Source organism: Myotis myotis, unplaced genomic scaffold, assembly GCF_014108235.1.
Source record: "Myotis myotis isolate mMyoMyo1 unplaced genomic scaffold, mMyoMyo1.p scaffold_m19_p_33, whole genome shotgun sequence".
In the NCBI taxonomy this organism is placed as follows: Eukaryota; Metazoa; Chordata; class Mammalia; order Chiroptera; family Vespertilionidae; genus Myotis; species Myotis myotis.
The window spans coordinates 63556-76783 of record NW_023416339.1 but is presented as its reverse complement, the minus strand read 5'-3'; positions in this window follow the sequence as shown (position 1 = coordinate 76783).

Here is a 13228-nt window from a genome sequence, read left to right as displayed (position 1 = left end):
GATTAAATGACTTACTGTAGTGGCATTAGTGTTTAAAAAATTAATAAATACCTATCATCACACACACAAAAAAGATCCTTGAATAAATCTTTATTATTTATTTCTAGCCAAAGCCTCCTTAGTGGACAGAACAAAAGAGCCTTATGCCCTTGAGGGGTCAAGAGTTGGCCTAGAGCTGCAAAGTCACTCATGTGAGTCTTGTTTAGAAACACAGACACTTAAATGTGACATCATCTGTAATCCAGTGTCTGGCTTCTTTTCAATTTTTGATCCTTGACAGCCCTGAGCCTTCTACCCATCCCATCCCCATCTCCTCTCATTTTGTTCTTTTAGTAAGAATACCAGCCCTGGCCGAAACCGGTTTGGCTCAGTGGATGGAGCGTCGGCCTGCGGACTGAAAGGTCCCAGGTTCGATTCCGGTCCAGGGCATGTACCTGGGTTGCGGGCACATCCCCAGGGGGTGTGCAGCAGGCAGCTGATCGATGTTTCACTCTCATCGATGTTTCTGACTCTCTATCTCTCTCCCTTCCTCTCTGTAAGAAATCAATAAAATATATTTTTAAAAAAAAAGAATACCAGCCCTGGCCGGTTTGGCTCAGTGGATAGAGCATTGGCCTTGGACTAAAAGGTCCCGGGTTCGATTCCTGTCAAGGGCACATGCCCAGGTTGCGGGCTCGAGTGCGGGAGGCAGTCAATTGGTGATTATCTCTCATCATTTATGTTTCTATCTCTCTCTCCCTCTCCCTTCCTCTTTGAAATCAATATAAATAAAATTTTTAGAAAACACAAACAAGAATCCCAGAGCACTGGGCTCTGGTGGGAAGTTGGAACCCTGAAGCCCTAGCCTGGGTGCAAGGACTCTTCTCAGCTTAACCACAGGGTGCGAGATGTGTTCATTACATTCTCAGCCGTACATTTTACACTGAAAGGAAATTTAACCTAGCCTAGTTTTGGCTGTGTCCCTAGAGAACTTTGAAATGTAAACTGCTAAGATATTTTAAGGTATTTGAACCCCTATTTTTAATATATAAGAAAAACAATAAATTAGTATGCAAATTTTCGATGTAACTGGAAACTTTCATCACCCCAGCTTTCTTGGGGTATAATTGCCTAATAAAGTTGTATTTAAAGATTGCAACATGATGATTTGAAATATCTCACTATATGCATATATACTGCACTGTATAATTAAAATTTGATGAGAGTAGATCTTAAGCATTCTCACTACACACACACACACACACACACACACACACACACACCCCAAAATTGATGGAGCTGTTAATTAACCTGAAAACTCATATGTCTCAGAGTTGGATGGCAAAACTGTTTTTGCACTGTGTATTGAAATTTAGATTGCATTAAAATTTAGATGCCTACCTTACACAATATTTTTGAAATATTACTACTCCTCATTGCTTTTCTTATGTTAATTACCCTACTAAACAGGCTCACTTTATTAATTGGTGATTCTGCAATGTATCCTAAGAACTCTTTCTTTGTAAAATACATTGCAAGTACAATTCTAGTTACTGGGCTTCCTCCCCTTTCTTTTTTCTTCTTTTTCATTTTTTTGCATATATTTTGAACAGTCCCCTTTTATCTCGTGAATAAGGAGGAAAAAGGTAATAAAACGCGGAGCCAAACACCTGCTATAATAGTTCTCTTCCTTTCTTTCTGAGTGGGAAAGGTTGCTGGAGCCTTATTTTCCATCCTACCCTCAGGCTTCACAATCCCATCCAACATAATTTTGAGCCAAGCAGATAGGTCTCCCTTTTATTAACTCACATTTTACTATTTTATTATTTCACTCATTCCCCAGCATACCCCCTACTCTTTAGCAACCATCAGCTTGTTCTCTATGTGTGTGTATGGTTCTGGTTTTCTTTTATTTGTTTTGTACTTTGTGGATGCCAACATAAGTAAAATCACATGGTATTTGTCTTTCTCTGTTTTAGTTATTTCACGTAGCAAAATACACTCTGGGTCCATCCATGTTGTCCCAAATAGCAAAATTTTATTCTTTTTTTACGGCAGAGTAATATTTCATTGCATACTAGTATATGGAGCACTTCTTCTTTATTCATTTATCTATTGATGGATGCCTAAGTTGCTTCCATATCTTGGCCATTGTAAATAATGCTGCAATGATAACAGGGACATATATATTTTCAGATTAGTGTTTTAGTTTTCTTCAGATAAATACCCAAAAGTGGAATTGCTGGGTCATATGGCAACTCTGTTTTTAACTTTTTGAGAAATCTCCATAGATTACGTAGTGGCTGCACCAAATTACAATCCTGCCAACAATGTACAAGAGTTCCCTTTTCTCCACATCCTCACCAGCATTTGTTTTTTGTTAATTTTTTAAAGCTAGTTATTCTGACAGGTGTGGTTTTGATTTGCATTTCCCTGGTGGTTAGTGATGTTGAGCATCTTTTCATATGTCTGTTTGCCATTTGTATGTGCTCTTTGGAGAAATGTCTATTCAGGTCCTCTGTCCATTTTTATTTTTAAAAAAATATATTTTATTGATTTTTTACAGAGAGAAGGGAGAGGGATAGAGAGTTAGAAACATCGATGAGAGAGAAACATCGATCAGCCGCCTCCTGCACATCTCCTACTGGGGATGAGCCTGCAACCAAGGTACATGCCCTTGACCGAAATCAAACCTGGGACCTTTCAGTCCGCAGGCCAACGCTCTATCCACTGAGCCAAACTGGCTAGGGCTCTCTGCCCTTTTTTAAATTGGATTGCTTATTGTTGTCAAGTTATCTAAGTGACTTACATATTTTGGATATTAACGCCTCTTCAGATGTATTGTTTGCAGATATCTCCTCCCTTTCAGTAGGTTATCTTTTCATTTTGTTGATTGCTTCCCTTGCTCTACCCTACCTTTTTAAGTTGTTGTAGTTCCATATGTTTATTTTTGCTTTTGTTGCATTTTGTTTGCCCAAAGAGACACATTCAAAAAAAAAAAATATTGCTGAGACTAATATCAAAGAGTTGACTATGTTTTCTTGTAGAATTTTTATGGTTTTAGGTGTTACATTTATTTAAGTTTTTAATCCACTTTGTTTATTTCTGCACATGGTGTAACAAAGTAATCATTTATTTATTTATTTGCCAGTATCTGTCCCAACACAACTTATTGAAGAGACTGTCTTGCCTCCTTTGTCATAGATTAGTTGACCATATAAGTGAGAATTTATTTCTGGGTTCTCTATTCTGTTGCATTGATCTATATATCTGGTTTCATGCCAGTACCATACTGTTTTGATTATTCTATCTTTGTAGTATGGTTTAAAATCAGGAAGCATGATACCTCCCACTTTGCTCTTTCTCCAGGTTTCTTTGGCTATTCAGGGTCTTTTCTGGTTCCATTTAAATTTTAGGTTTAGTTGTTTTACTTCTGAGAAGAATGCTATTGATAATTTAATAGGGATTGCATTGAATCAATATATTGCTTTAGGTAATAAAAATATTTTAATGATATTAATCCTTCCAGTCCATGAGCACAGTATACCTTCCATTTATTTGTATCCTCTTCAATTTTCTTCTTCAGTGTCATATTTTTTAGAGAGTTCTCCCTCCCCTTTGGTTATATTTATTCCTAGGTATTTTATGTTTATTGATGTAATTGTAAATGAGAGTATTTTCATATTTTTTCTTCTGATAACTTATTATAGAGATATAGAAACACAACAGATGTCTGTATATTGATTTTGCATTCTGCAACATTACTGAATTCACTTATTAGGTCTAATAGTTTTTCGGTAATGTTTTTAAGGTTTTCTATATGTAGTATCATGTCATCTGCAAATAGTGACAGTTTTACTTCTTCCTTTATAATTTAGATGCCTTTCATTATTCTTTCTTGTCTGATTGCTGTGACTAGGACTGCCATTCCAGTGTTGCATGGAAGTGGTGATACGTGGGCATCCTTGTCTTGTTCCTGACCTTAGAGGTCAAGCTTTCAGTTGTTCACCATTGAGTATGATATTAGCTATGGATTTGTCATATGCAGAGCTTATTATGTTGAGGTATGCTCGTCCCATACCCACTTTGTTGAGAGTTTTTATTATAAAATGATGTTGAATTTTGTCAAATCATGTTTTAAACTATTGAGGTTATCATATAATTTTAAATTATTTTTATTTTCCAATTACAGTTATCATATAACACTATATTCGCTTCATATGTACCACATAGTTATTACACATTTTTAAAAAATGATTTTAGAGAAGAAGGAAAGGAAAGAGAGAAACATCAATGTGAGAGAGATACACTGATTGGTTGCCTCCCACATGCACCCCCATTGAGGCTTGAACCCACAACGTAGGTATGTGCCCTGATCAGGAATCAAATTCATGACTTTCTGGTGCACAGGATGATGCTCCAACCAACTGAGCCACACTGGCCAGGACTATCATATGATTTTTTTTTAAAATATATTTTATTGATTTTTTACAGAGAGGAGGGGAGAGAGACAGAGAGTTAGAAACATCGATGAGAGAGAAACATCGATCAGCTGCCTCCTGCACATCTCCCACTGGAGATGTGCCCGCAACCCAGGTACATGCCCCTTGACCGGAATCGAACCTGGGACCTTTCAGTCCGCAGGCCGACGCTCTATCCACTGAGCCAAACCGGTTTCGGCTATCATATGATTTTTATCCTTCATTTTGTTCATGTGAGACATCACATTGATTCAGTTATAGAGGTTAAAACATTTTTACATCCATGAAATAAATCCCACTTGGTCACGGCGTATAATCCTTTTAATGTATTGTTGAATACAGTTTGCTAATATTTTACTGAGAATTTTTGTTTCTATGTTTATCAAGGATACTGACCTGTGATTTTCTTTATGTATAATATCTATCTGGTGTTGGTATTGGTAATGCTGGCTTCATGAAATGAGTTTGGCAGCATTCCTTCCTCTTTAATTTTTTGAAATATTTTAAGGAGGACAGGTATTAATTCTTAATGTTTGGCAGAATTCACTTGTGAAGTCATCTAGTCCTAGACTTTAATTTGTTGAGATATTTTTAAAATTATTGCTTCAAATTTCATTGCTAATAATCGGGCTTTTTGTATTTTTTATTTCTTTCTGGTTCAATCTTGAAAGATTACATGCATTCAGGAATTATCCATTTCTCTTAGGTTGTCAAGTTTGTTGGCATATAATTATTCACAGTATTCTTTAATAATTATTTTTATTTCTTTGGTATTACTTATAACTTGTCCTCTTTCATTTATGATTTTACTTATATGGGGTCTCTCTCTTTTGTATGAATTTGCCTAAGATTTTGTCCAATTTTTAAGATCTTTTTTCAAGAACCAGCTCTTAGTTTTATTGATCTTTTCTATTGTTTTTAAATTTTCTATTTTGTTCATTTCTGCTCAGATCTTAATTGTTTCCTTCCTTCTGTTTACTTAGGGATTTGATTGTTCTTTTTTCCTGGTTTCTTTAGGTGTAAAATTAAATTGTTTTATTTGTAATTTTCATTGTTTCTTTGGCTAAGCCTCTATAGCTAAGCCCCTGTGTTTTGAAAAAGTTGTGTTTTCCTTTTCATTTGTCTCAAGGTAGTTTCTGATTTTCTCTTTGATCTATTGGTTGTTTATTAGCATGTTGTTTAATCTCCACATACCAGGTATTTGTGTGTTTTTTCTAGTTTTCTTTCTGTAGTTTATTTCTAGTTTCAAATAAACTACAGAAAATATTATTGACATGATTTCAATCTTGAATTTATTGAGGCTTGTTTTGTAGCCTGTGACATTCTTTTTCTTTCTCATATTTTCTTATTTCTGGTCATGGCTTTTCATTTCCTGCTTAAAGAAAAGCCTTTAATGTTTCTGCTTAATAATACACTTTAACATTTATTAAATATTTATTTATTTATTTATTTATTTATTTATTTATTTATTTATTTATTTTAGAGAGGAAGGGAGAGGGAGAGAGAGAATCATTGATTGACTGCCTCCTGCACTGCCCTACACTGAGGGTTGAGCCCACAACCCGGGCATGTGGCCTTGACCAGAATCAAACCCAGGACCCTTCAGTCCGCAAGCCAATACTCTATCCACTGAGCCAAACTGGCTAGGGCAACTATGTTTGTCTCTGTCTTTCCTCCTCCATTATACTTTCTGAAAAATCAATGGAAAAATATTCTCTGGTGAGAATTTAAAACAAACAAACATACCTATATCAGTGATTATATAATTATGAAAGAATCCGTACACATTTCCTCCTTTTTTCTTCTAACTGATGCTAAAGGAAATGTATAAAATAATATGTATGTAATGTGCTGTTGCCAGTACCATAATATATGGATATACAATATGTGTGAACTATGTTTGCCATTAAAAGCACAAAGGAGCCCTGGCCGGTTTGGCTCAGTGGATGGAGCGTTGGCCTGTGGATGCAGGGGTTCCCGGGTTCGATTCCAGTCAGGGGCATGTGCCTTGGTTGCGGGCACGTGCCCAGTGGGGCAAATGCGGGGGGCAGCTGATCAATGTTTCTAACTCCCTCTCACTCTCCTTCTCCCTTTCTCTCTGTAAAATAATCAATAAGCCAGAACCAGTTTGGCTCAGTGGATAGAGCTTCGGCCTGCGGACTCAAGGGTCTCGGGTTCGATTCCGGTTGAGGGCATGTGCCTTGGTTGCGGGCACATCCCCGGTGGGGGGCGTGCAGGGGGCAGCTGATCGATGTTTCTCTCTCATCGATGTTTCTGGCTCTCTATCCCTCTCCCTTCCTCTCTGTAAGAAATCAATAAAATATATTTTTTTAAAAAAATCAATAAAATATATATTTAAAAAAATAAAAATAAAAGCACAAAGGAAATGGAGGAAGCAGAACTGTATTGAGCTAATAAAATGGCTACAAATGGTAAGTGTAAGAAAAATTTTATTCGGTTAAGAGATCAACCAAAGGACTTGTATGCATGCATATAAGCATAACCAATGGACATAAGACACTGGGGGGTAGGGGAGGCGAGAGGATTGTCAAGGGCGGGGGAAAAAAAAAAGGAGACATATGTAATACTCTTTGTAATACTTTAAGCAATAAAAAATAATAATAAAAAAAGATGAAAAAAATAAATAAAAAATAAAATATCCTCACACACACACAAAAAAGAAAAATTTTATTTGGCTATATCATAAATAGATATAATCTGCATAACAATAATACCACAAAACTTGCTAAGGGGAATAGACAAGAGTACCATTTCCATATATCATTGGAATTAAGCTTGTTTGGGTCTGAGGCTCATTTTAATAAATTAAGAAGTGCATGTTGAACAGAGCCACCTCTAAAAAAAAATAAGTTTAAAGGTATGGTGAAAAAGTAATTTAAAAATTAAAATGCTGCGTTCAAAAATCTTCACTTTAATGCAAAAGAAAGCTAAAAAGAAGTACTAGAGCCGAAGCCGGTTTGGCTCAGTGGATAGAGCGTCGGCCTGTGGACTGAAGGGTCCCAGGTTCGATTCCGGTCAAGGGCATGTACCTGGGTTGCGGGCACATCCCCAGTGGGGAGTGTGCAGGAGGCAGCTGGTCGATGTTTCTCTCTCATCGATGTTTCTAACTCTCTATCTCTCTCCTTTCCTCTCTGTAAAAACTCAATAAAATATATTTAAAAAAAAAAAAAAAAAAAAAAAAGAAGTACTAGAGAACTAAAACCAACATGGGAACTATAGAAAACAAAAAGGAAAGTGACAGGAAGGAGGTAAAAAACCTGCACTCAGAAAATTGTAAGACATTTAGACAGAAACTGAATAATATACAAATAAATGGAAGCATATACCATGCTCATGGATAGGAAGAATTAATATATCCATACTACCCAAAGTAACCTATAGATTTAATGCAATCTCAATAAAATACCAATGGCTTTTTCCCCCCAGAGAACTGGAATAAGTAATCATAAAATTTATTTGGAACTACAAAAGACCCCAAATAGCCACAACAATCTTGAGAAAGAAGAACAAAACGGACAGATTATGTGATCTGGTATCAAAGTATTCTACAAGGCTATAGTAATCAAAACAGCATGGTACTGGCATAAAAACAATGACATAGATCAATGGAATAGAATAGAGAGCCCAGAAATTAAATCCATGGTCGATTAATCTATGACAAAGAAGGCAAGGATAGCCAATTCAATAAATGGTGTTGGGAAAACTGGACAGATACATGCAAAAAATAATGAAACTAGACCACTTTTTCACACCATATACATACCCAGGTTGTGGGCTTAATCCCCAGTAGAGGGTGGGGGAGTGCAAGAGGCAGCCGATCAATGATTCTCTCTCATCATTGATGTTTCTTTTTTTTTCTTTCTTTTAAAAAAATATATGTTTTTATTTATTTCAGAGAGAAAGGGAGAGAGAAATAGAGATAGAAACAATGGTAAAAAAAAGAAAAGGACACTGGATGTTGCTTCTCCGATACATGTGCAGTGGCTGCCTTGTGAGAATAAGAACCTTCCTCCTGTCAGGAAGACTGTTACCTGCTGCTATTCCTTTTGTTTCCCACTCTTCCACGTGTGCTGCACATCTAAACGTATGGGAATAAAACCTTTGAGCAGGAAAATCAACTATGGGGTTTGTGGAATGTTGACACAAAAGGACTTGCAGCCATTTTTATGATAAAAAGATATTGAAAACTTCTCATACATCTTTTTATTAGTCAACTAGAGGCCTGGTGCACGAATTCGTGCACCAGTGGGGTCCTGTAGCCTGGCCTGTGGGATCAGGCTGAAACTGGCTTTCCAACATCCCCCGAGGGGTCCCAGATTGTGAGAGGGACCCCAAGGATGCACGATTGGGGCCGGGGAGGGATGCGAGAGGTTGGCCAACCAGGGAGGGACCGCAGGAGGGCTCCAGGGTGTGTCCAGCCCATCTCGCTCAGTCCTGATCTGCTGGACCCCAGCAGCAAGCTAACCTACCAGTCGGAGCATCTACCCCCTGGTGGTCCGTGCATGTCAGAGCAACTGGTTGACCAGTTGACTCTCTGCCCCCTGGTGATCAGTGCACGTCATAGCAAGCAGTTGAGTGGCCTTAGCATGTCATTAGCATATTACTCTTTGATTGGTTGAATGGCCAGCCAGACAACTGGACACTTAGCCTATTAGGCTTTTATTATATAGGATTAGGATATTTCTCAAAATGATACCACCACTCTACTGCTCACCTCAGTTATAACATAGATGACTGCCTCTAAGCATGCATACCTCTTTCTGGTTTTCCACTGGAGATTCACAGTAGGGTTGCATAGATATCACCCTGCACATAGAATAAACTCAGGATAGGGTAGAATGGGGCAGATGGATGTAGGTGTTCCCTAAATGGGAGGAACTTCATGGTTTAATGGTGGATATATTGTGTCAGTGTGTACAGCAGCAAATGAAAATGTCAAATACTATATAATATTTTAAACATTTGAAGGTAAATTCAAATTCTCTCAATAACATTAAACACAAAAAGACACAACCAATATTTGTGGCCCTAATCAATAGGATGTTCCAGATGACAATGCCGAAACTCATGATTATGTGTTTGTTTGTTTTTAAATCTTCAATTTGGGGATATTTTTTAAATTGATTTTTAGAGAGAGTGGAAGAGAGAGAGAAAGGCAGAGAGAAATATAGATGTGAGAGAAACACATTGATTGGTTGCCTCCTGCATGAACCCTGACCAGGGCCCGGGTTGGGGAGGAGCCTGAAACTGAGGTACATGCCCTTGACTAGAATTGAACCCTGGACTTTTTGGTCCACAGGCCGATGCTCTATCCACTGAGCCAAACCAGCTAGGGTGACTATGAATTTTTTTACACAAAATGTTTAACCATTGCTAGAATGAATAACCATGCCTGTATCTTTTATCTTTATGGGGAATCTTTACTGTTAATCACAGGAATGCAGGAATTTCAATATTGCTCCCTCTGTTGACTTCCACACCCACCCAGTTCCTGAAACACTGTTGAAGATATATTGCACAGTAGAAATTCAAGAGATCAATATGACATTGTTACTCACTGTGGCTGCTAACCTCATAGAAAAATATATATGCAACCTAGCCTCACTATTATCTTTTCTTTTTTTTTTTATATTCCATTAAAGCCATGTTATAAACCAAAGATTTACCATTTGTTAGTCATTTCTTTTTTCACAAAAACATAAGCACCAGGGCTTCAATAACTTGTTTGTTTCATACCAAGATTTTCAAATCCTACAGAGCTTTTGTGCTAAATTGAGTATGATGACTCTAAAGGGCATGGCAATGAGGGATCTTGACCCATTACCATCGGAGTATAGTCTCTGAGCAAGAAAGACCTGATTGTGCCCTAGCCGATTTGTCATCGGCCTGTGGACTGAAGGGTCCTGGGTTCGATTCTGGCCAAGGCACATGCCCAGGTTGTTGGCTCAATCCCCAGTGTAGGGCGTGCAGGAGGCAGCCGATCAGTGATTCTCTCTCATCATTGATGTTTCCGTCTCTCTCTCCCTCTCCCTTCCTCTCTGAAATCAATAAAAATCTACACTAATAAAAGACAAAGATGCTAATTGACCATACCTTTGCTACACCCTAAGCCATGCCCACCAGCCAATCAGAGCGACTATATGCAAAGTAACCTAACCAAGATGGCGGCCAGCAGCCATGGAGCTGGAGCAAGCAGGAGGCTTGGTTGCCTGGGTGATGGAGAAAGCCAAGCTTCCCGCCTGCACTGAGCCAGTTGTGGCCTCTGGTCATGGGAACAAAGTTTCAATTATAGAAGACAAATAATGCCCTCACCAGTTTTGCTCAGTGGCTAGAGCGTCAGCCTGCGGACTGAAGAGTCCCAGGTTCGATTCCAGTCGAGGGCATGTACTTTGGTTGCGGGTACATCCCCAGTATGCAGGAGGCAGCTGATCGATGTTTCTCTCTCATGGATGTTTCTAACTCTCTATCCCTCTCCCTTCCTCTCTGTAAAAAATCAATAAAATATACTTTTTTAAAAAAAGAAGACAAATCCCAGGTACCTGCTTCCAGCCAGCCTCCACTGTGCCTAGTGACAATCAATTGCAGGATGGGATCTGGCCCCAGGGTGACTTTTCCTCCTCTAGCATATGGCTGGTCCTGTGGTTTGGATCCTGACCTTTCCTCCCTAGAGATAACATCTAGGCCTCAAGTTGTATTTCTTTTTCTTTTTTTTTTTTATATTTTATTGATTTTTTACAGAGAGGAAGGGAGAGGGATAGAGAGTTAGAAACATCAATCAGCTGCCTCCTGTACACCCCCCACTGGGGTTGTGCCCGCAACCAAGGTACAATGACTCCCTTCTCTGGTATAAGCCAATCAATCATTGGAGACCACAACCCTGAAAGGACACATCTGGAAAACTGCTGAATATTCTACTGAGATCTTTTCCTGGTACCTCCCTTAAATCTCCACCCTTAAACCCGTAGGAAGGAGGACCCAGAGCGATTTCCCTCCCTGGAGCACAGAACGCTCTTGCCTTTCCCTTCCCTTCCTACTCCCCCGCCCCTCCTAGCACCAGGCATGTTACCATTAGCTTCCTCACTCCCAAGCTCCAAGGGCCCTTCCTTTACCTCTAGAACTTGTTTCCTAAACCCATTTCTTCTAGAAACTACTTCTCCTACCTCCATAATTTACCCAATAATTGTTCTCTTACAGTTTGGATCTTGCTCTGAATTCTTTCCTAGCCAGAACCTAAGTACTGAGATTGCTAAACCCAGGTTTGGTCTGACCCGACAGATCAGACACCTGGTGCCTTCCCTGCTGTTGTGCCCAGATTTCAAGATTCCCAAAAAGCCCATCAGGGAGCCAGCAAGTCCGATGCAAAAGCAAAGAGTCCCTCATTTCGAACTAGTTTGGCTCCCCGACCACACTCACTGATGCAACGGTAGCCCAGTGGCCGAGAGAGCGAGAACTCTGTGTGGAGAGAGGTTTTATAGGGGGTTGGGGTAAGGGGAGGAGAAAGGACTGTGGGCCCTGCCGATTGGCCAGGCGCAAGTCGGTGTCTTGTTACACAGGATGTGGTCATATCTATGGCGACTTCCCTTGACTATCATTGGCCAATCCAGAGAAATCCTGGGCGTGGCCAGCAGTGGCTTGGCTTCCGGGAAGAAGCCTTGCTGAGCACATGGCCAAGGTAAGATGGAGGGCATAGCCCTTACCCTGGGGCAAGGTGGAGGGAGTAGTCCTCACCCTTTCACTGCCTACAACACATTGATAGCCAATAGTGGGGTGAAGGCCTGGGGGCAAAGGGGTGGGAGAGGAGCTCAATGGGGGAAAAGTAGGAGGCATCTGAATACTTTCAACATTAAAGATTTTTTTTAGGGGGCGAGGCGCCGGCGGCGCGGGAGTCTATTCTCCACACAGCAGCCAGAAGGACCATTTTAAGATGAGTCAGAGAACTAAGATGGCGGCATAGGTAAACACCGGGAAATTATTGCCTCACACAACAATTGAAAATTACCCCAAAGGACTGAGCAAACATCATCCAGAACAACAGGAAGGCTGGCTGAGTGTAAAGTCCACAACTAGAAGGAAAGAAAAGCACGCTGAGAGCCAGAGGCGCTGCGGAGGTGAAGTGCAGAGGTACGGCGGCGCGCGCGCGCGCGCGAGGAAAGGGGGTGGTGCCTGAGGACGCGGCTGTCTTTTTGAATCACAAACTCCCGACGGCTCTGAACTCCGGTTCCGGGAAGTCTCTGGGGACCCAGGTCTCACACGGGGAGAAGCTGGTCTGTCCGGCAGCGGGCGAACTTGAGGGCGGCTTTCCCTCAGAGGTGCTTGCAGCCGTTACCGGGACACTGAGACGCGCGACTCCGGGCGGAGAATCGGCCATGGCTGCTTTCTCCGCCCTCTGACTCCCTGAGACCCCGCCCCACCCAGGCTGCGGCAGAGGCTTTTGCATGTGAATGTACCTAACTGCAGCCGAAGCAGGCAGACCTGGAACTTCCAAGAGAAGGCCCAAGGCCCCGCAGCGGCTTGCATTGCTTCACAGCTGAGCCTCTTTGTGGCTCCTGCTGTGTGGCCTCAGGCAGAGGCTGAATTAGCACCTCCTTAGATCCAGGAGCCACTGTACCCAGTGGTCAGAGGGGGTCCATCCAGACTGCAACTCCTCAGATCCATAAGGGACGCACTCAGGGAGCAGACTCAGTGAGCACCAAAGCCCCACTGAAGCAAGTCTTGCCCCAGAAGGGTGTCTTCAGCACAGAAGTTCT